General features: G+C 39.4%; 1 protein-coding gene and 1 long non-coding RNA gene across 4 annotated transcripts in view; both read left to right on the top strand.

The window, feature by feature from the left end:
* The first annotated feature begins 3,767 nt into the window (after positions 1 to 3,767).
* LOC120801783 lies at positions 3,768 to 8,336 on the top strand. The gene is made up of 4 exons (XR_005709130.1): positions 3,768 to 3,934; positions 5,087 to 5,213; positions 5,995 to 6,386; positions 8,150 to 8,336. It is a non-coding gene; the product is annotated as an uncharacterized LOC120801783 (long non-coding RNA).
* Positions 8,337 to 14,700: 6,364 nt separating this feature from the next.
* slc4a3 (solute carrier family 4 member 3) overlaps positions 14,701 to 23,212 on the top strand; it is a 58,234-nt gene continuing 49,722 nt past the window's right edge. The window contains exons 1-2 of one of the 3 annotated variants that reach the window (XM_040148145.1): positions 14,701 to 15,244; positions 15,566 to 15,753. The gene's annotated coding sequence lies outside the window, so the exon portion shown is untranslated. Of the gene's footprint in view, positions 15,245 to 15,540; positions 15,754 to 23,212 lie in introns of all 3 variants that reach the window. The other 2 variants (XM_040148144.1, XM_040148146.1) reach the window with 2 other exon arrangements.

Below are 23,212 nucleotides of genomic sequence, written 5' to 3'. Positions count from 1 at the left end.
CAGGATGACAATGTCCCCATCCATAGGGCTCCAGGGGTCAGTGAATGGTTTGATGAGTATTAGAATGATGTGAATCATATTCTATGGCCTTCGCAGTCACCAGATCTCAACCCAATTGAACTCCCACGGGAGATTTTGGACTGACATGTTAGATAGTGCTCTCCACCACCATCATCAAAACACCACATGAGGGAATATCTTTTGGAAGAAAGGTGTTCATCCGTCCAGTAGAGACCAGAGACTTGTAGAATAAATGCCAAGGAGCACTGAAGCTGTTCTGGTGGCTCGTGGTGACCCACCATGTTACTAAGATAATTTATACTTCTTTTTCCTTTAATTTGTCACCTGTCTCTGTATATATTGGTTTAAAGGAGAGGACTGCAGCAAGGATAGCACACATCCATTAGAATGGATACTTTATGTAGAATATGAGGGCACGATGTGCAACACAAGCTTCATCATATGACTGTGTGTTGGTCCATCATTACATCATATGTCCCTGCGCAATCATCATTCATGCTCTCGTAGTCCTCATTAGTACAGACAGTAAAATCCTATTACACTGACTTTTCTGTTTCAAATAATGGAGCAAAGTTAAATATTACATATTAATATCAGTCGTGACTAGGGTATATTTGTTTGTAAATTTCTTGAGACATTCAGCATGCACAGATAGAGAAAGAAAATGACCAAAAATCCATGTCCGTCTTGAGCAATGTGTCCAAAACATAAACAAATGTTACACATACTCCTGGTGGTACAAGCTGATATATAAGTGTACAGTAACATTTTCTAAGACAAAGCAAAAGCATGAGTTATTACCATTTTTCGTTTTCTGGCTTTCCTCTACTAGCCTGATAGTCAGAGCGAAATTGCCATTTATGGTTGGGGCACAGGGTCAACTGTCAGGATTCGTTTTGTTGAACAACTGTTTTACATCAACTGTACATCAAAACTTCTCTGTGTCTCTGTCCTGCCATCTACCCTGGATCAGATCAGGAGTCTGTCCCCGCTGCTCCAGCAGGTCGCTGCCAGCCTGCTGCTGAAGATGCAGAACACCAGGACCTTCAAGCGGAAAAACCACACAGAAAAAACACATCACAGGCAGTAGGAGGTGGCAGGAGGAAAATCCCACAGCTGACCACAGTTTTTCCCTCATTCAATATACAGTACATCATTCATTTGACGCTGTACATGCATGCCAACAGCAAAAGCCCTCTCTCCCGTCGCCACATGAACATATTTCTCCTTTATCCCAATGCGAGTGAATTTTTTGTGGTTATTGTTCGTTACTGTGGTTTGTGATGTCATTCTTTCCTGTATAAAGGCAGATACTCACTAGTACCAAGGTATGGTTACTCTGTCTTGTTAAGCTGATCTGTTACAGTAGCTCTGTTATGTCTCTTAGATGTCAAATTCGTCTGGTCCACTCTGCGCCTTTGTCCTGACCTCTGCAGCTGCATTTTTCCGTTCTGCCAGTGAGGAGGACTTCAGCAACTTGTCTCTGAACCTGCTGGCTGCAGGTTGAGCCCAGCAGATGCTCCAGGATTACCTGATAGTCACATCTGTCTGTCTTACCTTTGACAAAAGTTCATGTTCAGTTAATCGACTGTCAGTAGTTAATTGACAGTTAACTGTTGGAGTCATTTATTAAGCAAGGCCATGACCAATCTTCTGGTACCAGCTTATATATTTTCTTATTCTTCAGTTTATTTCCCATCTACAGAGTGCGGATGTTGCACCTGAGTCATTTCCACTTCCCTCCATACGTGCATCTCCAGGAGATGGCCCAGTCGACCTGCTCAGGGAGCTGCAGGTGACCTCCAGCCAGGTACGATATAACACACCTGAGTTCAGATGCAAAGGAAACATTTGTTCTGTGTGTACCGCTGTTTTATGTGAGTGTAGCTAACTACTGTTAACTGTGTTCCCGCTCCGCCTGAGGACTTGATACAGCCTGGTGAGCGACATCAGCGATTTACAGATACAGAACTGTCAAGAGGTAGAAAATGTGTTTTGTTACTTCTGTTATATTATATTTATTAAAACTGATCAATTGTGCTGCGGTGAGCACTCACTGCTCAGTTTGTTTGGGTATTTCACCTCCGTCTGTGAGCGATGTCAGCGAACGGCCCACATCCTCTCCTGCCAAAGAATAGCAATAGAACAGCAGTGTCACAACCTAAAGTCAAACTGACTGATGTTTTTTGAACAGACCAGTTTACCCAAACAGTGAGACCACAAGCTTTTTCTGGCATAAGCCTGTTGTATCCCTCCCTGTTGTCTTCTTGCAGGTAGTGATGATGAAGGTGGAGCCTACCAGCTTGTCTCCTGAAGCAGCAGGAGGTCCACCAGCCCTCAGGGGGACTGGTTTCTTCCTGGGAGCCACGTTTCCTCCTGATATTTCCTCCTGTTAGAGTTTTTCCTCACCACAGTTGTCTCTGGATCTGGGCCAGGCCGAAACAGAGCTCATCAACATTCGTCAGTGTAATTTGTCATTGTATTGGACTGGGTCTCATTATTTTTATTGTCATGACATGGAGATGAGTTGGTCTCTATTGGCTTGGCTTGTTCTCTGGGAAAGATTGCAAGCAAAAAAAGTAAATTTAAGTTTAATCTCAATGCTATTTTAAATCTATATGGTTGAAACGGAGCTCAGTGAACAATAAATCCCTTTATTTTCTTCAACGTCTGCACAAAATTCTTTAAGTGTTATGATAACTTAAGGTAGAGAGATAGAAAATTGAACAAAATAAAGAAGCATCAAGAATGGAAAAATGAAAAAAGTATCCAGGTGTGGCCATAGACAACCTCCTACAATTTGTCTCCTACAAATCGTGTTTATGTGCTATCAAATGGTGTTGCCTATTAGATTTGGTAGATTTTGGTAAAACAGAGCTTATAGTGAATGGATTGTGATTTGATTTTGTCATCCTCCCACAGCCATTTGACAATGTAACAGTATTTGGCCACTGACTAAGTTACTGCAGCAAGTCAAATCCTCTCTCACTGTAATTTTATCTGATGATTGGCATTTTTCATTGTCTTATTGAAATCATCACCTGTGACAGCTGTATTTCTTGGGTGTTTGACAGATTTTCACCTTGCTTCTTTTCGGCAGTGAAGATGTCAGGAGACGTGAACTCGTTTTCACTCATCAGGGATTTATTTCCTCCATGTTGGCAAAACATGGCACACCGGCCCTCAGAAGCTCCTGCAGGTTACACTGGTCTAATGAAACACTTTTAGGGCTGGCTAAGTATTAAAGACGGGAAAACACTCGGTACCCTACCAAACAACCCTTAAAGCAACATTCTGTATAAGACTGTAATTACAGTGGTACTCTCTACATTCAAAAACAATATCTCATGTCCACAGGTAGCAGTTATTGTCAAGCCCTTAAGCATAAGACAGCTTATGTTTGAGGGCTTTTGTAGATGGAGACCTAGGCCTTTGTGGACCAAGTGCCTGTCAAGTCAAACTGGTGTTCTTGACAATATTGGGAACTAGAGGGAAAAGGAAAAGAAAAAACCTCTTAGAATTTAGAAGAAATATACAGTTTATATTAATGAATAAAACAGAAAATAAATTAATAAATAAAAAATAAGTCATGTTATTGAATAATAAACGGTAAGAACCCACTGACAGATGACAGACGGAAAATTCAGAAAGCAAACTGGATGGAACCAATCCGCAATCTGCCTAGGTGCTGCCCGGAGCATTAAAAAGACGCAGCTTCGCAGCGTCACAGAGAGAGCGGTCCGGAAGTGAACAATCGCCGTGCCAACAGATACCACGGTAGAAGAAGCCGCTGTTCCTTAACAGTACTGTGGTTTACGAGCCTGATAAATGTACGAAGTCCGGTAAGAAGATGGCGAACGGTAAAAATCCATTGAGAGACTGTTTCCCGGGCGAAGACCACTGCCGCCGCCAGGTTGGGTTAGCCCTAGCTTAGTGCCATGGGGGTCGGGGCACGGGGGTTGGTGATGATTAAAAAGTGCTGATTGTTAGTTCAGGGCATTTCCAGTGCGTAGTGGTTCACCTGTGGACACGAACGTGGGAAAACAATGAGTGATACTACTATGAACAGTAACGGTCGCATAGGCTTTTAGTTACAGCATGTTCTGGGTTTATGATGAAAGGGACTGCGGAATTCAGTATTACTTAAAATAAACATGATTCTAAAATGCAATTAATGACATACATTTCCTGATGTTATGACAGCAGTGGACATTAACTTTGTTCGCATATTAGTTTGAGAAAATGTGTAATTTATGTAAAATGCACCGATGCTTAAGGTTTGCAGTATTTACAAATGTGTGTATTCTGTTGCCTATTTTAACATTTATTTGCAGTAGCACGTATGTATGTCTTTTTCTGTTAAAAGGTTTCTCACGTAATGACAAATGAGACTAATGGAATTATCAACCTAAACTGCTCAACCTGCCAAAATAAAAAGGGGGGGTGCCGTTGGGTAGATGCATCAATCTCTTTCAAGTGGGGGAGGTTTAGTTAGCGAAATGACAAACGGACATGTAACATTTTGAGACGGACGGATTTGTGTGCCTCTGGTGTTCTCAGGGTGTTTTGGAATCTCAAGTGATGTTCAACTTCTTGAAAGTGCAAAGATCTGCTCTACCTGTGTCTGTGTTTATGAACTCCATGGTTCACACGGGGAATGTTTTGTTTACAGCCAAACAGATGGAAAATAGACTTGAGATTCATTCAATGCAGAAACGGAAGTGCTGTTGAATTTTTATAAATGTTATAATGTGACTTATTTAAAAGATGTTGATATTTGAATTTATATTGTATGGTTTTATTGAAATGTCTTTCTAAAGAATATGTATGAAATAATAATTTACCCCTTTTTTGAGGAAATATAGCACATCTGTTTTAATAAATGTTATAAAGCAATATAAATGTCTGGGTGGTATTTTAAAGTAATTAAGTGTCTGTTATTTGAAGATGGGGGGGCATTTTGAATGCCTGCTTTTTTTTTTTTCTAAGTTGTGCAGCAATAATTTAATTATTTCAAGTAAAGTACAGAACTTCTAAAATGATTTTAATTGTGGAAATATTAAAGTTTAGATCCTGCTGATTCACTGTATCCTGCAAAATGAGATTGTCTTGCGGGGATACCAAACAGTCCAACGGGAATTATGTCCTGCAGAACCGCCATAATCTCCAGAATCTAGTCCTGAAAGATAGAGGTATGATACAGGACGGCGAACACTCCAGAAGGACCTTTTACAAAATGTTCCGAAGGACAGCCAATATCAAACAAGAGCTAATATAGATATATGATATACAAATGTCCTAAAGAACAGAACTTTCCTTTGCAAAAAAAAAGCACCCACACATTTAAGGGTTTGTAGAGAGTATTTTATTTTGTGGTGTTGTATTTGTTAAACCTGCAATAATTTTTTTTTTTTTTTTTTTTAATTATTTAAAAAAAAAAAACAGATGTTGTTTTCTTCTCCCATTAATCATCTCACGACCCCCCATATTTATCTGGCTACCCTTTTCAGGGGTGTAACCCCTAGGTTGGGAGCCACTGGACTGAACTAGCTAACTGTAAATAAAGAAGTTAAAATTAGCTCCACATCGAGCAGCTACAACAGTGAAGTGTAAATGTAACAATGTGCCAGTCATGGGTCATTGTTTTGTGGAACGAGTACCTTTTTACTTTTGGTACTTTTACGTAGATGTAGCTGATAATACTTTTACTTGAGTAGGGTTTTAGATGCAGAACATTTACTTGTAATCAAGTATTTTTACATTGTTTTACTAGTACTTTTACTTAAGTAAAGCACCTGAATACATCCTCCATCACTGCTGCTTGTTGACAAAATTAACACCATTGCAAATCTGCAAAGGACTCATCACTGATCTCACCGACTTTCAGTAAAGACTCCAGTGATCAGCGTCGTGTGTGTGTGTGTGTGTGTGTGTGTGTGTGTGTGTGTGTCATTGTTCCCTGCAAATGTCCAGCATCGGTTGGTGACTAAAGAAGTTCCCTAGTCTGGATCAGGAGGACCCAAAGGGCCCAAACATTGAAGAGGAACAGGAGGAGCTCTGGACCAGTCAGGAGGGAGAGCAGCTTAAAAGTTTGGAGGAGGCTGATGATACCAAGGTCCTACTCACTCCTGTCCATGAGAAGATTGAAGATGATGAGAAACCTCAGTCCTCACAGCCTTATCGAAGTAGCTCAGCTGTCCAGATGGAAACTGAAGCTGATGGGGAGGACTGTAGAGGATCTGAACCAGCCAGGTACTTAGATCCACATGGTAACTTTCAACCAAATACAAAAGACAAAGCCTCAGATTCTTCTGAGACTGAAGTCAGTGACGATGATTGGAAGGAGACTGGCGCACCTGACTCAGGTATGAAAAGAAATGTACTCTGTGAAAGTGATACAGGATGTAGTACTAGCGAGAAGTCTTTCAGTTGCAGCAGGCAATGATTTGTGAAATTTTTGTTTTGTGAAATTTTCAAGTTTGTTAAAAATTCTCCTTGGGGAAAAAAAAAAAATTCTGTTTTTAAAGGCAGAAAGAAGTGATGTAGAAAGAATAATTGTACAGACTAAGTGTTCGAAGTATTTAAAAAAACTTCCCGATTCATGTACAGTGCAATTTCTCCTGTTTTTCACTGTTGTTTTCTGTCTACCAACTTGCTTTGTTGCTGTTGTAGCTGTTGCCTTCTGCCTGTATTATGTGTCTAACTTCTTCGCATCTGTCTAATATTATTAGTTTACTCTTTTCTTTTTAAAATATGCCGCTCTGCCTTGTCCATGTTTGATTTGAACAACATGTTTCCTCCAAACGATGTGCAACGGGCTTTGAGGTACGTTTCCAATCGTTGGGTGGGTGTGTAAGGGATGTTACCCAATCAGCGGCAACGTATATAAACCCCGCTGTATATAAAAGGCAGTGTGCAACTGCACACAAGGGTGTTCAATGCACCACAATTTCTGTTTTAAATAATTGTTTCGCTATGTTTTGTCAGTTCTGGACGTGCCCCTGAGTTGACTCATTGAATTGATGACCACCATCGTGTAACAACTTAGTGTGATTACGGTTGTTAGGCTTAGTGAAGCCAGAGCACGAAAAGATATCCTGTGTGTTGAACTTGCTTTCTACTACAGGCCTCTGCAGGTAGACCAACATGTGAATCTCTGTTGTTATGGTAGAGGAAAGAAACAACAATAAGAAGGATTAATAAAGAGCTCAATTCCTGCCAAAACTAAATAAACAAACAAAACGTGTTTTGCAGTAGTTGCAAATCAGCATGGCTCCCAGTATCAGTGGTGCTGGGAAGCCTGTTTTTAATTGCTTAGGTTTTTTTTTTTTTTTTTTAAGTCATTTCTCATATTCATCTAATTGTAAAAGTGTTACGACCACATACACCATAAGCGTTAATGAAGTGAAATTTTCAGGGGAGGTATAAAATGGTTGGTGCACACATCAGACACTGAATAGTACACATCACATTAAACAATCCTGGGTGTGCGCGTCCTCTGAATTTAGCTGAATCAACTGATATAGGCCATAATTGTTTTTTGGGTTTCTTTTTGTTTTGTTTTTTTTTTTTTTTTTAAATTGCAAAATATGCAAAACTTACTTTTTCAAACTCCTCCTAGGCCATGACTCTGATCGGCATGAAATTTTCACATGGAATCTATGGATTCCCTTGATCAAAAGTTATTGAAAGAATTTTGATAATCCAAAAAATGTGCAAGGTATAAAGGAACAACTTCCTATAGGTTGCAGTCCAAACAGGAAGTGTTGCATATCTTAGCAACAATCACTCCAATTAACAAGAAACTTGGTCCAGTATTTCCTCATGACCAACTGAGACTCGGTGCAAAATTTGGCGCCACTCAGTCATTAGCTGGTGATTCGGTTGCAAAACCATGAAATATGACAAAAATATTTTTCCAAACTACTCTTAGGCAGTAAGTGCCACCTGCAAGAGATTTTGTACATATCATCTATGTATGCTAATGATCACAAGTTATTAAAAGAGTTTTGATACTCCAGAAAATGCAAAATGTATAGAGAAAAACAAAAACTTGTACTCATACAAAGCAAGTGCTTTATGGAATACCCTTTAGAAACCTTCCAACCTTGGTGGATTTTTTTTCCAGTCTGCGTGCTGCTCTCAACCTGAGACTTGCATCGTACCCGTGGACCTAAAGGTCCAACTTGCATCACCTGGACGGGCCGTCGCGTGTGGATTGCGCACCGTGCTTGGACCCTGTTGATCTAGTTGATCAGGTCTAGTTATAACTTGAACTGGCATTTATGGTAAATTGGCAGTTAAATAGTTTCTATTTTGCCCTTTGTTAAATGTTTATTTTTCAGTCCTTTGCTGTTTTAATACATAAATAAAACAAAATTAAATGTATTATTTCTTATCTGGTGTATGGTAATGTGAACTGATTTCCATTGCACTCCGTCCAAAACGAGTGATCAAAAGAAACCAAACTTTCAAAGCCAATATTGTGAAATCAACATATTGACAAGATTTGTTTGGCTTCATGTACAATAGTATATAACATCTATTAAGTAATAATATGTAATATTATAGTATAAAAAAGAGAAAAGATGAAATATATATATGTCCAAGATATTGTTAGATTTTTGTTTCATTCACTAATGTCAATTTATTAAAAGAACATTTAATTCCTACCATGAGTCCTTTTAACAGTTGAGTTTCATAAAAAAAACACTATGCTCACAAATACCCCAAACTATCTGGAATAATATATCATAGACTAGCTTTCCCCCATGGTCATAGTATTTTTCCTTACATATCAATGCAAATAAACTTAATCTAAATTTCCTGCAATAATATACCAGATTCAGTTTGATACTGTTCTTCAAAAATTACTAATACTTGGTTTAAATCAAGACTAACTGTCTCACAGGACATTCAACATTCAACTCTCAATACTTGACATTTTTTGATACTTACACATTTTGTTCTGTACTCAGGATGCAATATGGTTAAACACCCAGTCCTATAAAGGATTTTATTTTTCTGCCAGAATTCTACTCATGCCAGGCTTTGAAACAGCATTTATACATTTAACAATATCTACAGAAACTATAATAAAACAGTTCATTGACTAAATAAAATATAAAACATTCGATAATTTTTTTCCCCCTACAAGTGGACAAAAGAATAGATTAATGGTCAATAAATAAATTAATATTATATTTTTACTATATATTTGTTTCTGTATAATTTTTCCTCATTGATTTACTTCTTTACCTCCATATTTATTTATTTCTTCAGATATTTATCAGCTATCACTTGTGGGCCCCAATTATAATCTATTAACCTCTGTACATTTTTACAACCTCCTTGAGTTTGTGTTAAAGTCAGCTAATCCACGCTGTTTGCCTTATAACTCCTAATTTAAGAGAAAATAATTTACACATTAAAGATTTTTATTGGAGGGGACTGGAGCACCTGGAGTAAACCCACGCCGACACAGGGAGAAGTTTCAGGTTGCCGCGGGCTGCAGTGTTACCACTGAGCCACTGTGCGACCCTATACAGTGCATTCAGAAAGCATTCAGACCCCTTCGCTTTCTTCACATTTTATGTTGTAGCCTTATGCTATTTTTTTCCTCATCAATCTCCATTTAATATCCCATAATGAGCGATCATGGGATGTGTATAGGGATGAGGGATGAAATTAATTTAAACGATTTTAAGCCATAAGCCATAACCTCATGTGAAAAGGGGGGAGGGGGTCTGAAGGTGTCTGAATACTTTCTGAAGGCACTGTAGGATTGTGAGAGCTGTCGTTGCTGCAGTTCTGCAAACCTGCAGCTGCTGGCGTGCTGCTTTAGAGAAAGGCCGCAATCAGAAAGAGGGAGGCGAGTATACCTCCAGCGAAAACGGCAACCTGGAGCATGTCTTTCCATATACTCTGGGAGGAGGCCTTCTCTGCAAGCCGGGCAGAGCGCTCTTTGATGCGGGCTTGCAAAGATTGAACGACGGCAGTGTCCACGACTGGATCCTGTAATGCTATGGCAGACTCCAGCAGGCGCCTTCCACAGAACTTCTTCTGCAGGTCTCTCACCACATCCTTGCAGACTTTCTTCGTCGCCTTCAAGTCGGGGCAGAAGCCTTCAGTGATGGTGAGTCCCTCCATTGTCTGGTTCACCAGACGTTTGGTGTGAGTGACCCACTCCTCGTTGCTGCGGTTCTGGAGAGCGTGACACTTGTTCAACACTCTCAGTGTAAGCAGGGTAACAAACAGCCGGAGCTGGTTCTCGCTTTCTGCCTCGGTCGTAGACTCACAACCTGCAGGAGGATCAGCAGACTCGGTTGTTTGAGGTTGGTCCATAGTGACCTCAAAGTTCTTTTCTTTGTCCATTATAGTTTCTGGTGTATCTTCCTATACAGCGCTTGTTGGTGACTTTTTTTTTTTTTATTATTCTCTAGGATACTGACTGGTCTTTGGTAGTTCAGTAGAGTCTGTGTGAGATCTAACTGGAATCTGAGAAACTGTGGTGGTGAAGAGTCATAGATTCTAGAATCCCAAAGACAGAGACACACATATTCTCTTCCAAACAAAATACTTTTGAAAAAAAATAAATAAATAAATAAATTTAAAAAAAACAAAGTAATAAGTAAACACAGCACCAACATTCCCACTCATCACCAGGGGTGGACGATGACCACAGCTGATTACTTACACTAAGTCAATTATTTTTTGTGTTACAAGTTTTCTGAAATTTGATGTTTAAATATGCAAATGGTGCATCGTCTAATTAAATATGCACTAATTTGCATACATTTCCAGAACAGAAATCTGAACATTGGAAGTAGCCAGCTTCAAAATTCTTGTTTCATCTTGTTGACATATTATAGCCAAAGGTTTTTTTTTACAGAGGGGATTTTGGATATGTCTTCTCACTCCACAAATCAGAAAATACTGTCAACAGCTATACAAAAAATCTACTTTCACCACGTTTTTAGGAATAAAATGTTATATAAATAAGGCTATAAATTATATATGAAGACACCCCTCTGTGAAAAACCTTCATTTTATAGACAGGAATAAAACTGGAAAGTGAAATCAGATTTTTCCCAATTGGGGACACGGCTTTTGTCCCCAATTAACTGGTCTTAACACTCACTCACTCACTCACTCACTCACTCACTCACTCACTCACTCACTCACTCACTCACTCACACACACACTCACTCACACACTCACACACACACACACACACAGTCACACAGTCACACAGTCACACAGTCACACAAACAAAATACTTAGTGAAAACAAAAAATGAAATACTATATATATATATATATATATAAAACAAATATTCCCACTCATCACCAGAGGTGGCTCAGATCCTTTACTTAAGGAAAAGCACCAATGGAACAGTGTAAAAATTCTTATTTACAAGTAAAAGTCCTGCATTAAAAATCAAAGTAAAAGTACAAAAGTATTCTCAGTAAAAAGGTACTTAAAAGTAAAAGTACTTGCTCTGCGGTGATAGATGATTATGTGACATTAGATTGTTAATCCTGATGCATTAATGTGTAAACAGCATTTTACTGCTGTAGCTGGTTGTGAAGATGAGGGACTCTGTATACAAAAATTTGCTGTGGTTCCTAAACAGTTAATGTGATATTTTGTTAAACCCCTTGAATCAAAGCTGAAAGTTGACATTTCAATCACATTTGGATGTCTTCGTTTCAAATCCATGCGGTGGTGTACAGAGGCACAAGTACGAAAATTGTCACTGTCCAGATACTTATGTCCCTAACTATATATTAGCGTTAACAGCTTGTTTACCTGTCAGACTTTGCTTTAGCTCATCACTGCCCCAGGAGATTAGTGAAGCTAACAGGTAGGCAAGTTAATTAACTGTTGGTTGACGTAGGGTATAGATTGCCCAGGAGGCTTGGACCCTGCTAATACCTGCCTGCAGGTCTAGTTACATTTACGTTTAATACTTCAAGTACATTTTACTGAGAATATGTATGTCATTTTACTTAAGTAAATTTATTAAGGACTTTTACTTATAAGTATCATTTTAAAAAGTGTGGTACTACTACTTTTGTTTAAGTAAAGGATCAAAATTCTCCTGCCACTAAAACCAAATGTTACTGCTATTTAAAGATTTTAAAATCAAATGGAGTCCTATCAGTGTTCAAGTAATTTTGGATTATTAGAATTTTGGACTATTTCTTTAAATTTGCAAAATTCCTCCCTCATTTTTAGGATGCCAACATGTTAGCAAGACGTTGCTGATTTACACGTTGAGCGGACAAGGAGCAGCATTAGTGGAATCGCGCTTCTGGCAACAAGACCAAGGTAAATCTGATATTCACCAAATTTTCTGAAGAGTAACCTGAAAGACTCCAGAGCTGTGGGCAGTTTGTTGATAATCTCCCAGGGGTTTGTCACCATGAGTGGGCCCTGTCAAATGAAGTTGGTTTTAATATAAAATATATTGATTAGTGCAGCTTTAGTGAACAAATGTAAGAGACAAATTTAAAGCAGCCACTGGGCCGTAGCAGTGTTTTACAGTAGAGAATGAAGACTGAGTTGTCACTGTATTTCAGAAGAAGAAAGAGTTTGGAATAAACGACTGGTGGACTTGAAGTGTTATTTCCCTTTGGGAGACCTGTAATCACTTGACAAACAGCCGTGCCCCTGGGCCGCAAGATCCGAGCGTCGGGCACTAATGGAGCCAAAGGAAACACCCTGCACAAGCACCTGAGGAAATCTGTCTGAGGGGACATTAAGAAACTGGCAGTTCATTCAAATGTGAGACGGACCTGTGTCTTTGTACCTTCAGCATTTTGCACAGCTGATCCAGCTCTAAAGCAACAACCGATCTCCACTTTGAACTCTGTTCCTCCTTTGCCTCTAAATCCCAGCCTCTGCTTTCAGGTTTCGTACTTTAACAATATTTAGGTTGTGTTCATCTTGTTAAACTGGTGTTGTGGCAAGAAGGGGAGGGTGGAGAGTGAAATCATCTTCATCATCAGATTGAAAGGAATTCATGGCACTAAACCTGAAAGCAGTAAGTGGCATCTCTGCTACCATGGGAACAGAAATTTAAAAGTTTTTTTTTTCTTCAGCAAACAATGGCAGTGGAAACCACTCGCTAAAATTTTATCTGAAGAATAATGCAACAAAAGATATGTCTTCAAATTTGATTTAATGTAAAAATGCATTAAAGCTTGTTTTCCATGACATGGGAGGCTTTGTTCTTCCTAATTAGTAGTATTAGTAATTATGTACTGTTCATCACACACAAGTAACTCTTAAAATGTGTAATGTTTTTTCATATTTAAAGTTAGGGTACCCTCTGGTGGAGTGATCCAATATTACATATTGGTACATGTGTGAATGTATAAATTTGTTTTCCCTCTGTTTCAGTTCAAAATTTCTGCTTTTTATACACAGATGTTTATTTTGTTGTGAGACGAGCTTCTGTTGTTGGGATGGTTCAATATGTTCACCAGGAATCACAGGGAGGAAAAAGAGTTGTTTGTCTGCCAAAGTCTGATGAAGACCAAAACATTGAGACTGAACACAGATTGAGAGCTGCCAATGCTATTTCTGCTTTTCCTCTAGTCACATTTTGATTCAGCATCTGGAAAAGTTTGTCCGGCAGACTTTCTTCTATCACTGACAGTGACAGCAAACTGACGCATGGTTGATGACCTGCAATAAAGATGTTCCAGTGTTCCTTTAACTGTATCTCTGTAACTTACACACAATGTTTGAATGCATAGTTATATTAAATTGTAAGGCTGTTACCTTCTGGTTTCCTTTTTACAAACTTTATAAGCAATACTTCACATCCAAAAGAGGCAGGACTTTGATTTGATTACTTGTCAAACATTTATGGCCACGCTTCGATTTTTTAATATTTTTGATCTATCGTTTGATGAATTAAACCTTTGAGTATTTCAGCTCCTTCGATTGAGCTGTTTGGTCCTCATAAGAGCTGTGTAGCTTTTACGCCAGTAGAGGGCAAGGAACGTTATTCATTTTTGCCAGTACTGAGAGAGAATCCACCTCAAACATACAGTAAAGTATATACTAATACCTTATTAATCGTGCAATTTGGAGATTATGCAAAGTGTTTTATTCCAAAAAGCTTTTTAATTATAATTCTAACTGTAAAATACACAAGTGGAAACAATATCAACTGAAAAGTTTATTTTTTTTATTTTTGAGAAGTGACAGGAAATGAAGGGATAAAGAGTAGGGGAATGACATGAAACGAAGACCAGGAATTAAACAGGGGACACTGTGGCCACGTTCAGTAAATGTTTTAACTACTACACCACCACAACACTCCCAAAGAGAGGCTTTAAAATCAAGGCTCCTCAACAACACACAGAGGCACAATGTTAGGTAACAATGTGGGTGTCATGCAGGTATTAAGGTCAAACATTTTTTTACTAAAATTACCACAAAAAATGTGAATCACAGTGAATCTGTGGGTTCGGGGGCCCCTTGAAGTCTGGGTCCTTCCAGCCTTCTGAGGCTGTTTATCACTGGTCTCCAGCGACAATAATGAGGCTTTAAATCTGTGTGGGAAGAGTTCATTCCCCCTTTTAAACTTCATGTATACACTCACCAAGCACTTTATTAGGAACACCTGTACACCTGCTGATTCATGAAGCCAATCATGTGGCAGCTGTGCAATGTAATGCATAAAGTCGTGCAGAGACAGGTCAGGAGCTTCAGTTAATGTTCACATCAAACATCAGAGTGGAGAAACAGGTGATGTCAGTGACTTTGACCGTGACAGGATACATGTTCTCAGTACCAATCGATCATGCTTTGAATGCCACAGACTATCTGAGTGTTGTTGCTGACCATGTGCTTCCCTCCATGGCCACAGTTTCCCCATTTTCTAATGGCTACGTCCAGCATGATAATGCACCATGTCACAAAGCAGGAGTCCTCTCAAACTGGTTTCATGAACATGACAGTGAGTTCAGATCTCAATCCAGTAGAACACCTTTGGGTGATGTGGTAGAACAGGAGCTTGGCAGCATGAATGTGCAGCGGACGAATCTCCGGAAGTGCTGTGATGCAGTCATGTCGACATGGACCAGAATCTCAAAGGAATGTTTCCAACATCGTGTAGAATCCAGGCCATGAAGAGTTGAGGCTGTTTTGAGAGCAAAGCGAGGTTGTACCCAGTGTTAGAGTGGTGTTACTTATAAAGTTCTTGGTGAGTGTATATAATGTTTTGTCCCTTATTTTTTTCTTCTTCTTTATATTGGTGTATGTAATTATTATGTGTGCATAATTCTCCTCAATTCAACCCAAAGCACCAGAAGCTTAAACTTAAGGTGGATTTTGTTTCTGTATGCATAGAAAATGACAATAATATGTGGAAATGTATTTCTAAATGTCATTAAAAAAAGCAATCCTATTTTTTCAGGGGGGGGGGGCAAGTGTGCATGTGCTCTACACTTAGTAGTGGTGGTGGTTGCAGCTTTTAATGTATTCGACCTGTTCGGACAGCATGTCATTGTTGTCCATCCATCAGTGACTTCAGACGGGCAGGTGGTCCTCCAGAGTCACGTGGCCACGCTGAGCATCCTTCGCAGATCCAGCAGGCTGCGTGGCGTGTCTTCACTAGGTTACAGTGGGAGCCAGCGTGACTGCTGCCGCGCGTAGTCGCAGCACCTCTTGCCTCGAGTCTTTCTGCCGCTGGACAGCTTTCGGAAATCGCAGGTAAGTCGGCGGATGCGGTGGCGCAGTCGGCAGCCACGCACTGGCGTCAGAATTGTGCTGAGTCGCCGCCCAGGTGCCCGACATGCAACAAAGACATGCATGTGCCTGAGCAAAGGAAATGACGTTAGAGAGTTGAGGTTTTTCGCTCGGGCTGCGATGTGCAGCGCGCGTGAGTGAAGGCTGGAGGGAGCGTCCTTGCGGGCGCGCCTTTTTCTCCCGGGGCGCGGGGCTGCACTGAGAGGCAGAGGCGGCTTCCTTGTGCGCAGGTGGGGCGGCAGGGCTCCGGAGGCGTCGGCTTGCCGTTTGCAGCGATGTTGAGAGCTGTCGTCCCGCCGCGGCGTGCAGCCTGTACCGAAGAGAGCGCATCCTTGCCTCCTCGCCGAAAAAGGGAGCTCCGCAGGTCATCCGCGAAACGCGTGGAAACAGTGCGAGATTGAAGTTCAGACAGAAGCTGGAGGTGAATATGGTCACTGAGTAATGACTCAGCAAACATCGTCTGCTGAGGAGGGGGAACTCATGCTGCCTCACAGGATTTCCCAATATTTGAGCGGTTCAAGCAGCTGGCTGTTTTGTTCTCGTGGAAACCAGATGGCTGTGGTAACATCACACCTTCTTTTTTCTTTTTTTTTTTTTTTTTTTAATAATTAACAGCCCCAGTGTTTCATAAATGAGGAATTTCAGAATCAAGTGAAATTATTGATTATTGTACGACTTAAGTCTGAGCAAGACGGAGCAGAATGTGGGATTTCAAAAGCCATGACAATCCTCCAGAGGGGTTATCCTTTAAATGAACTGAAGGGTAAAGTAAGACTCCGAGTCTCTAAGATTATAACACCTTTCAGGAGATTTGATCCAGTCTTTAACTTGTTTTTCACATACAGTAATAATAGTCCTCATTTTAGTTAAAACACGAACTCCTGTAACTTAAATAATAAAACTTGATGAGTAACCATAAATTATTAAAGGGTCAGTTCACCCAAATTACATATCCATAATAAACATTTTCTCACCCAGTGATGTTGTACCATGCATCTCCAGCAGTTTTGTTTTTAATGATACACATTAGCTTTATCTGTCCCTGAGATTTCTGCCTCCACCCCAATAACAATGGAAGTGTACTGGATTTTGTTTACGGTGCTCACAGCATCGACATTTTTCATCTAAAACAAGGCAAAGAGTCTACAGCCGTATAGTGGCTTTGCTTTGAGTTAGATGCTAATGTCAGCATGCTAACATACACACAATGACAATGCTAAATGCTGATGTTTAGCAGCTACAATGTTTACAATGTTCACCATCCCAGTTTCATGTTTTAGCATCAGTGTTAGGCAAGTTACTTAAAAACTGTAATAAAGTACTCATTACACAAGTAATTCAGTTACTTTACTAAATATTCCATATACTCATCAATCTGCATTTAAACAAACCGATAGCCTCCAACCCCACATATCACATATTTAACACGGTTAGAAAATGAAAATGAGATATTTTGGTTTAAGCAGCCACCACACAGTTTAGAAGGATATACTGATCATGGATAGCTAGCTTAACGTTAGTCGTTGACTACGTGCAGTAGTCCTCACAATGATGCTGTGGGGTTCACATGCCCTCCAACTCTGAACAAAACCAGTTAGGAACACACAACCCATAAATTAGACAGCTTTGGAGATACGGGGAAAGGTAATATTACTGTAACATTTCTAAGTAATGTGTTAAGCTACTGCCCGGCACCGTTTAACATGCTAACATTAGCTAACTAGCATCAAAAACAAATCAGGCTACACCTGAGGCTGTAGCTTACTTTGGTATTTGGTCATAAAGTATTGGACAAAAATTGACCTGATGATAGTGCTAGATGAAAAGTTAAGGGCTCACCAATGTTAATACAATTCCATCCTGACAGAAACATGACTCTCTGTTCCAAATGACAATAGATCCAGTAGATGTCGAGACATTTTAGCCTGAACCCCAAATGTCAACCTCATCGTTAGATGCTAGAGGAAAGGTCAGGGGATCACCAGAGCTATTGAAATACATAGTTTTTGGAACCATGAATGTCTGAACAAAATTTTATGACAGTTCCTCCAATAGACAAACCAAAGTGGTACCCTGACCGACCGCGCTGCTAGAATGGCTAAAAATTCAACAATGGGCCGCATGTTTCTTTCCAAAGAAGGTGTCCCCATTACTGTACATTATTCTGCAGAGTCTTTTTGTTAATGTTATTATTTTATTTCTATTTCTTTTGTAAAAAAAAGTAGCTCTGTGGATTATAATGAGTAATGGGCACACTTTTTTCAGGCAAAGATTTGTTGCAGTGGAATTTTTTCAATGTTATTTTTCAGTGCTTTGAGCACCACTAACTAAATTCCATTCACCTCGATTATATTGGTGTAGAAGCAGATCTTAAACTGATATCACAAAGGCTGGGCAAAATATTTGAATAGCTACTTACATATTTTGAAATAAGGGTGAACCCTTTTTCAAATTTTTTTCATTGTCAGTCTTTTCTGTGTTTGGTTTAAAGAACTGTGAGTGGTTTGATTCCTATCAAATCTACTCTTTTATTACCTCTATTGTCTTACTGAATGAATTGCTGATCAATATAGTGATACAAAGATATTTGTTTACTGCCTCTGCAGTATACTATGGCTTTGTAAGTTTGAGGTCTTTGTAGAACTATGAGCTACCCTGTCTCTGGGTTTGCTGCCCACTTGTCTCTAAATATAGATCTATACATCAAAAATAGCTGGTTGCTGTGTCTGGAGTGGCTTGATCTGGCCTTGGGGGGGGGAGTGGTTCATACTGGGCAAAGACCTGTGAATGATGACTCTGCTTGTGGTCACTGCTCAGACCTTAGACTTTATGACCAACAGGAGAGCGTTTGCATTGTTTTTTTTCAGAAGACGTCAAAGGCCTGCACGGATGACGTCTTAGCATTGCTGCCTGTTAGTTGTTAGTATTAGTGGTGTTACAGACGGATACTGTTTGGGTGGTTTAACAGGTTAACTGTGGTTTGCAGTAACTCGTGATCTTACACTTTCCCTCTGCACTGTATGTGAAATTGTGTCAATATTTGTCGTATGTACTGTGAAACTCTGCAAGATGTCTGTGCACTGATGCCAAGACTAATTCTTCTTCAGTTTTTGGTCAAAGTTAGGATACTCCAGTTTCTTTGATGCAATAATAATTCCCAGATAGTACCATTTATCAGTTACAAAATCAGAGTATTTGTTAGAAATTCAGGGATGCTGGCAAGACATTTTATGGTAAAAGAGGTTTAGGGGTCTCCTCACCAATTGAGATTTTTTCCATAGCAGCTTTTTTGTGACACCATCCTATTATACACACCTGAGTGCTCACCATACTCCCTCTGTTCTCAATAAGCACCAGCTGTCAGCTGTTTAGTGTCTACTGACTCATCACCAGCCCAACTGCAATTGTGGAACAACGTTTTGTGAAATTCTGAGTGTTTCAGTTTTTGCTAAAGAAAACTGAAACTTTCTGGTGCGTTTGTTTACACGGTTTGGCAGGCGCAGACTCCAGCTGCAAAAATAATAGTGAGCTGGAATACGATAACAATGCACAGGAAATAAATTAACAAAAATTAAAAATGAAAAGTAAATAAATTTCCAAATATGCTCATTTAAAGATCATTTTATACATAAGAATCATAAAATGTAAGTTCGCACTTTCTGCTTTTTAATGCATGAGGAAATTAACATATTCTATTAAACCATAGAAAAAGTGTATAACTCTAGACTAGACCTTTAAAGAAGAGCTATTCAACTGGTAGATGCATTGGCATTAACATAAAAAACCAAAAGCAAGAATTTTAGTGAAGCAGTCAGCCAAGCTGAAGAGTAATAGCGATGTTACCTATAATCGTTTTAATGTCATAAGATGGTAAGACGGCCCTCTCCCTCAGCTGATTGAATCCCTTCAGCCATCTGGAGGCCACAGGGCAGATATGAGTTTGGCATCTGCAGCCTAATTTGTAAAGTGCCTCACCAAAGCACAGTGCCATTGGCACAAATGATCCACTGTGGTTACTCTGATTAAATGATGTGCAGCAAACATAAGGTTTCTGAAAAATGACCACGCAAACATCCCTGCTTCTGTGCATCTCTGCATGTCAGACAGTTCCGTTCTAAGTGAGTAGTCTCCTGGTTAGTGTGTGCCGATGAATTGTTCACCCACTTTCCCTTGGTCTCTGACAGCGGTCTTACCTTTCATTCAAAAGTGCCAGGCAAATGTGGGATTTTGTTTAATTGTTAGAAACATTTTTTGCTTCTAATATGATGCAAGTAAGATTAATCAGATCAGATCAGATTGATCAATAATGAAAATAATTGTTAGTTGCTGCCCCAAAACTAATGGTAACCATCAAAACAATTGTTTTAACTTATGTAAAGTAAATGTAAAGTACTGTAAAATAGAAATACTCAGGTAAAGTTGAAGTACAGGTAGTTGAGTACATGTACCTTCCATCTCAGGGGCTAATATTGTTTCAGCACTAATTCTAGTGTATCATTTGTTATTTTTTTTTTCATATATTCATAGGCCTTTTAGTTTTCTACCTTCTCTTCTGACAATGACATATTTAATGCAAAGCTGAAATAGGTTTAATCATTGCTGACATGGACAAGGAAGCACCTCATTTGAACAAGGCAGCCACCATTAAATTGTGCATGGAGGAAAAACCATAGATTACCATACTTCATAGTGTAATCTGATTAAATCAAATGTCTGTAGATAAATACATCTTTCTGGCTCTTATCTTCCAAACTAGTTGCATTCAAATGTGATTATCACAAGAATCACAGCCACATTCTTTAGCTATCATTTATGTATCACTGTGTTGTCATATGCACTATTTTTTTTCTTTGTTATTGCTCACTCACTTTTTAAAAACAAAAATCCATAATTCAATTTTGCTATCATTTATTTCATATATTACTGATCTAATTATTCCCTCATCCGTAATATCTTTAGTGTAATGTGTTTCTTGGTAATTAAATTGGAATATCAGGTTGTATGTGTGCATGCCCTCTTGTCCGCATATGACCAAGCAATGAAATATTTGGTTGATTATTTGAAGGGGGTCTGTCCTGAATCAATCTCATCATTTGTTTTATACCCCCATCATTAACCAGAGGTTTTGTTTTCCTTTTTTTTTTTTTTTTTTTCTCAGTGTGTCCGCTTTCCTCAGCTGCTCCTGCCCCGCACCATAACACTATTAATCTCTTTCACTTATGCATGTCAGCGTCCCCTTCACACATTCAAAGGGCGGGCCATTCAGAGCTCTCTGATTACAGTGCTGGTATGAAGGGGGTGGGACATCTGATATTACTGTAGCAGTGAGTTAAGTTGTGGTGGGCTGGGCATAAGCTGGGTCAGCTGTGCCCAAGGTGATTAAAACATCCCACTGGTAGGCAGTCAGGACGACACCCTGGCCCTTCAGGCACAGTGGAAGGTAGGGAGAGCATGTGTAGGTGCAATATTTTTTCTATAGCACATCTAAACAGCACAAATACTAGTTACTAAAAGGTTTGAGATGGTTGGAGTTGCTCACAATAGTTGAGTCTATGGCTATGCAGGGTTAGGTACATTTAAAGGCCTTCAATAAATAAAACATTTGCTTTGTATTAATGTCTCACCCATTAAGCTACTTTAGTGAGATAATTATACACAATTTAAAACTAAAAATGCTTAATTTAAACTATAATGCATAGTGCATGTGTGATGCATTAATGGACTGAATACTATTACTAACACTAACCTCTGTTTTGTCTACAGCTTCAAAGATGCCAAAACAGCAAAATTGTTTCACATCCACAAATGACAGCAAAAGCAGAATAACGTGGCTACAGTTTTGTATTTATTTGCTTTGCAACATATCACCTGTAATATATTCAAAATGATGCATTACAATTGGATTGTCTTGTCTTAAAGAAAGCACAACAATGGTCAGAACTGTTTTTTGTAAACCTTCTTAAAAGAGATCTCAGCGTGGTGCTGGCTAAGAAACTCCAATGTGGCTTGTTCTTGGAGTTGCAGCACAGCGTAATAATGCCTTATTGTGCACAATAATTGCCTATGTAATCAAGCGATAAACCCCAAACTCTTCTGCATGCTCACCTCACAAGTGCACTTTTCTTTGTGCAGTGCGTTGTGCATAATGCGAGCTATGGGACAGCTGTATATGTCTCAGAGGGAGCGCATGAGTCAGCTGAATAAAACTGAGACAGATGTGCAGCCTTTTAATGTGACAGTGGGAAAACAGTAGCTCCAAACAGGGTGGGCCATTTGGGATTCATCAGCAATATTCCATCAGTTCCCATGACTTGTTTATGTCCAGAGTACCTAATATTCAAATTCTGTTTGCTTGCTTACATCAGTCCAATATTTTTTTCTTTTGCCTCCTCAGTTCAAAAAAATATCTGCAAAATTCCAAACTTTAACTTCTTGCTTCCTCTTAAACATGCATTGATGGAATAACTCTGTACTAAATACTCCTCAATTATCATGTAACCATAAGTGATATCGTTTACTGAAAAATTCCAGAGTATGAATTGGACAGTACAACAGCGAATGATGATGCCTGTACATCAGAGAGGGATTACTGCAATGGCACATTCTGGTACTTCCTGTTCATTCCTTTCTGGAAGAGTGGAATAAGCACTGTAGAATGAGCAAAAAATTCTTTGGTGGGGTAAATGGCAATTGTTTCTGCTGGCTTGTCCTCTCCTGCACTGCCCAGAATAATTAAAGACCAACAATCCTTGGCATGTTTACATGGATGAGGGCACCTGTTTTCCTCCTTGTTAAAACCAGAATAATCAGCGTGTCTATTTTGGCATCACCAGGATAATTAAGCGGCCCCAAGGTGCCTTCTCTTGTTTGTTTATGTGCGTGTGTGTTTAAGTGGCTTTCAAATTAGACTGTCAAGTGAGAAATAAGAGGTTGCTAAATTGATATCTTTTTAATACTGTCTACAACTAAGTAAATCAAGCTAAATAAGAAAATTGATACTGCTCCAATGCCTATATGGTAAATAAGTAGCTACAGCCAGCAGCTAGTTAGCGGAGGTAAGACTGAAAACGGGGGAAACAGCTAGACTGGGTCTGTAAAAAAGCTAACAGAATGTGTATACCAGCAACTCTACTATCTGTTATATCTTGTTTTGTTCAATCAGTACAAAACTCATGTTGTAAAAAAAAGTTTTGTTGTCAACATAATGTTACCAGTCATGCAGCAGAGACTCCAGAATGTTACTGCAGCCATGTTAGTCGCACTTTGTACTAAGCTAAGCTAACTGGCTGCTGGCTCTACTTTCATGTTTACGATACAGACATGAGATTGGTATTGACCATCCTAGCTAACTCTTAACAACAAAGCAAATAAGTGCTTTTCCCAAAATGTCGAACTATTCCTTTAAGGTACACCTTCATGAGGG

This window comes from Xiphias gladius, chromosome 16 (assembly GCF_016859285.1).
Source record: "Xiphias gladius isolate SHS-SW01 ecotype Sanya breed wild chromosome 16, ASM1685928v1, whole genome shotgun sequence".
Lineage (NCBI taxonomy): Eukaryota > Metazoa > Chordata > Actinopteri > Istiophoriformes > Xiphiidae > Xiphias > Xiphias gladius.
The sequence above is the reverse complement of the archived record's forward strand: the minus strand, read 5'-3'. Positions and strand labels throughout refer to the sequence as shown.